The 4,673-nt window shown below is 39.1% G+C and overlaps 1 non-coding gene and 1 pseudogene across 1 annotated transcript; both read left to right on the forward strand.

Annotated features, from left to right (window-relative positions):
* The first annotated feature begins 283 nt into the window (after positions 1-283).
* LOC116859752 lies at positions 284-390 on the forward strand. Its single transcript, XR_004381205.1, has one exon. It is a non-coding gene; the product is annotated as a U6 spliceosomal RNA (small nuclear RNA).
* Positions 391-1,862: 1,472 nt separating this feature from the next.
* On the forward strand, positions 1,863-1,963 carry LOC116859753 (annotated as a pseudogene).
* The last annotated feature ends 2,710 nt before the right edge of the window (positions 1,964-4,673 follow it).

Below are 4,673 nucleotides of genomic sequence, written 5' to 3' on the forward strand. Positions count from 1 at the left end.
ATTTTAGCTTACAAATGACAGAAAGGAAGCTTTGTAAACCTAACAATAAATATTTCATGAACTTTGGGATGCAAACCCCAGTCTAGGATTCCCTGAAAGATTAGGAAGGGTCCAGGGGAAAATGAATGTGGTAAGTACAGAGGTCATTTTTAACTGGTTCATTGGTTTCAGTCCAGGATGCTCCACAAAAAGCCCCCAACAAAGCCTGCCCAGATACATGGGACACAATTCTAGGGATAAAGGGCTCACACCTAACCTTTCTTTTAAAGAACAACTGAAAGCAGTGCTCGCTTGGGTAGCACATACAGTAAATTTGGAATGATACAGTAAGGACTGGCATGATCCCTGTGCATGGGTGACACCCAACTTCATGAAGCATTCCATAATTTTTATATGTTAAATATATTTCAGTAAACCTGGAATTTTAAAAAAAGGAAAACAGAAAAGACTTTCTTCTAAATGAAAAACAATTACAATGATCACATGAGACACAAATGTGTCTCACTCAGAATTATCTATGTAAGAAAATGTTCTCCTTCCTGCATAGTATGAGCCAAATTAGTATACCCTTAACACTTAACATCTAAATAACTCTGAAGCCAGAAACTTGGTAAAATCCATTCACCAGGTATAACCATCACAGTGGAATTTCTATATTAAAGAAATACTCCTGGTATGGAATGTCAAGGTTACACAAGGACAAATTTGTGTTTCTATTGAGATATTTTTATAAAATGAACAATTTGGCCTGAGAGACATATAATTTCCATGCAATCTTTGAAAATATATTTGTGGAACTGACCAGCTGCATTCCTGGGAAAATGTCCCTTCTGAAAGTAATGGTTGAGAAGGAGTATAAGGGTTCCATCTTAAGATTTATAAACAGATTTTTTATATCTGTTCACTTTTTCAGTACAAAAGTATCAAAGTTCCCAGAGAACTTAAATACCAAATTACACTTATTGCAATAAATGTATGTTACATTCTATTTTATACATTATAGTTCAAGGGAAATATGTAGGTTGAGTTTTCATTCATAAGAGAATATGATTATATACAAGCCTATATAAATATAAAATTAAATGCAAATAATCAACATTCAAATTCAGTTCTGTTGGCATTTGTTCTCCGAGTTTGCCTGTGTGCATGTGTATAAGCATCCTTGCATGCAGGCACACATACATATACACACATACCCCTCAATCCAAAATCCACAATTTCTTAAAACAAAAACATCTTTTCTTTTCTTCACTTCACTTTACAATTATCTCAGGATATGGGTAGAATGCTACATTTAAAATGACCAAGTAGAATATATATTTTTTCTTTTTTTTAAAGATCTAACTTCATATTTGACACAAAGAGAGCTTGAGAGAGCAGAAGCACGGGGAGTGCGAGAGGGACATGCAGGCTCCCTGTTGAGCAAGGAGACCAATGTGGGCCTTGATCCCAGGATGCTGAGACCACGACCTGAGCTGAAGGCAGAGGCTTAACCCACTGAGCCACCCAGGTGCCCCCCCATAATCTCTTAAAATAAAATATTATTTGAATTCAAATCTGTAGCTGGTGAAAATCAAGGACATCTATAAACAGATATTTTTATTTGTGCTATACAATTTCACATGCATTCAATTCACCAGTGTTAAGAATCGATTATAGAGGGGTGCCTGGGTGGCTCAGTGGGTTAAGCCTCTGCCTTCGGCTCAGGTCATTGTCTCAGGGTCCTGGGATGGAGCCCCGCATCGGGGTCTCTGCTCAGCAGGGAGCCTACTTCCTCCTCTCTCTCCCTGCCTGCCTCTCTGCCTACTTGTGATCTCTGTCAAATAAATAAATAAAATCTTAAAAAGAATCGATTATAGGGCTTGCTTCAGCACCACATACGCTAAACCTGGAACAATTACAGAGATTAGCACGGCCTCTGCACAAGGATGACATGCCCATCTGTGAAGTGTTCCATACGAAAACAAAAAAAGAACTGACTGTGATTACTTGATGCTGCATCTTGACCTGTGCTTCAAGCCTGACTGAGCATGCCTTGATTGTATGAATTTTTTATTAATTCTGGTGTTTACTATTATTTAAAATGCAACCCATTACTTAGATTTTCCCCACACTTATGACTCGCTGATCAGTTTCAAAGCACATAAGACTCTCACTTGCATCAGATTATAAGTGTTTAGGAAAATATAAAAGAAAAGTCTAAAAGATAAAAACTGTCTTGTTACCCAAGAATAAGAGATGAAGAAATTAATGAATGTTGTCTCTGGACAGTAGATAGTTTATCCAGATGACCTTCAAAGAAAAAAATGTTTCTAGATCAAAAATAGCCCTCTAGCAACACAAGGGAAGTCAATCATCATGTAACTGCACACTTAAAGATGAGAATCCTTTTCAACTACCAAGACTTTCGGTTAAAACTGACTTTTCCATACAGTGCTGTGATTCTTATAGTAATGCTTTGGGGTGAAGAAAGTAGGATTGCCCCTCACTCAAGAAGGTTCTTAAACTCCTTCTAGCTTCTTCATGAAGACAAATTTCCTTAGTCTCCTCCTAACTCCAGCCCCCTTCAATCCTGTTTCACCAAAGGGACTGAGCTTTCTCATGCTCTCTTATCCAGTGACTGTGATATGACCCCTAAAAATGACATTAATATATGCCTCTATACAAACTCTTCTTTATGTACAATTAAGAAAAATGTTTATGTGTAATCCTAGATAGAGAATTGCTGATGTTCATGAATTTCTCCTAACAGGTGCTATGGGCTTGCTTCATGTTAGACAGGGAGTATGCCCTCCTTCTCTAAGGGACACATGATCCTTATACCATCTGAGTGGTACCAATTCTGCACAACCAAAGAGCATGGTCCCAAAATAGAAATCTGTTTCTGATGTTTGGCAAACATACCCCCACAGCCTTTATGAGGCCTGAAGGAACTGGATATATGAGTTTGGATCCAAAAAGATATCATTTCTCTCAAGTTTTTTTTCAGAATTGTATAGAATGCTCTCCTCATATTCTTCCTCCATGAGTTCCAAGGAGTTCACTGTCTACCACTGTCTCGGGGCACTTGCCACTTTCTAGAGTGCCTGATCACTATTCCAGCCCTTGCTGGTCCCCTGTGTCCACTGGACTATGAGCACAAGGCCGGAATCCAATCTCATTCCTCCCTATCCATAGCACCTGGCACAGAACGGAAGCACAAGAAGCATGCAGTGAATGGATCATAAGCCACACCACTATTCACATCTTCTGAATGCCAGGAAGTACTTGCCATTACCCAAACACACATTCTTCATTACCTCCCATCGCCCTTTATTCAATGATAGTCTCCTGGCCTGGAATGCCCTTCCCATGTCTTCACTGACTGAAAACACATCTATCCTTCAAAGACACATACCCCAGAGCACTTTCTCCAGGAGTGCTTTTCTGATCCTCTCTCCGAGACCCCTGATGGCACTTGCCCTTGTTGGCACTGTATCAAAGTCATGTGTGGCCAGTCTCTCCCCTCTGTGGGAAACAGGGTTAGTTTCTCTCAACAACTCATGATTGTCTGAACGTAACTCATAAAACTGTGAGAAATAAAAAAATATTTAGTTGGGTGAGGACTGACAAGAGCTTGCTCTTCTCACCAGAGACACTAGGGTTCAGGAAAGAATGACTGAGGATATATAGAAAAGTATGTAGGGAAAATGACTTCATATGTGGAGCCCTCCCCTTACATAAAGGTATATTTTAAGGGAACCATTGAAAGAGGTCTTAGTGAATCATTTAATTAAGAATCTGATGGGTACAGTTTCTCACTCTTCAGTTCAGTTTAAAATTTTAAGAGCCAATTGGTGAAACAAACCAAAGAAAATGATACTGAAACTGTTCATAGCAGAACTTCCTAAACAGGAAGATTAACATACATAAAGTCACAGAAATACTGAAGATGAGTCAAGAACCTGAAAGTATTACAGATTATATTGGAATATTTTAGGCCACTCTTGTCCATATTTAGTAAGGCTCATACTTCTTGACTACTATAGGAAGCTACCAAGGAAGCAAGGATTCTGTTTTCAGGAATCTGAGTCCTACATTTCTGGTTTCTGGGCAGATCAGGGTGTCTACAGTGATTTCCAGTGCTTCCATTTATTTGCTCAGTTGTTCGGGTCCCAGATAGTTATCTACTATGGGGAAGGCTATATGCCAGCTAGTTGTACTGCTTCTGCTGCTGTTGTTCCCATCAGCCATTAAAACTAAAAGAACTACAGAGAAATAATTATTATTTCAAAGAAGAGCTACATTTTGTCAAAGGAATTCTCTAGAAATTAAGTAGTGGGAATGTTGAAGAACCCAAGTATCAAACAGGAAAATCAACGTGGTCAGACAGGCAGGGTTTTTTACCTGAAGACATTAACATTTTTATTTGATTTGTAAGATAGCTGGACACTACTGCAAATTTCTGAGAAAGGGACTACTAAGATCAAACCAGCTCTAAGAGAGATGATGCAAGGAACTCAAGCAGATGGACTGAGGAAAGGCTTGAGTTTAGAAGGTAGTTGTGACAAAAAGAAGAGAGGAAAGTTGCAAGAGAGGGTGGACTGATAGAAGAAGGGATAAAGGGTAAGGTAAGAGGCAGATGTGGTACTATCAATCATAATGGGCCTCTGGGCAACATGCGCTGAAGTGGT

The sequence above is a fragment of the Lontra canadensis genome, unplaced genomic scaffold (genome assembly GCF_010015895.1).
Source record: "Lontra canadensis isolate GAN:19392208 unplaced genomic scaffold, GSC_riverotter_1.0 scaffold161, whole genome shotgun sequence".
Classification (NCBI taxonomy): domain Eukaryota; kingdom Metazoa; phylum Chordata; class Mammalia; order Carnivora; family Mustelidae; genus Lontra; species Lontra canadensis.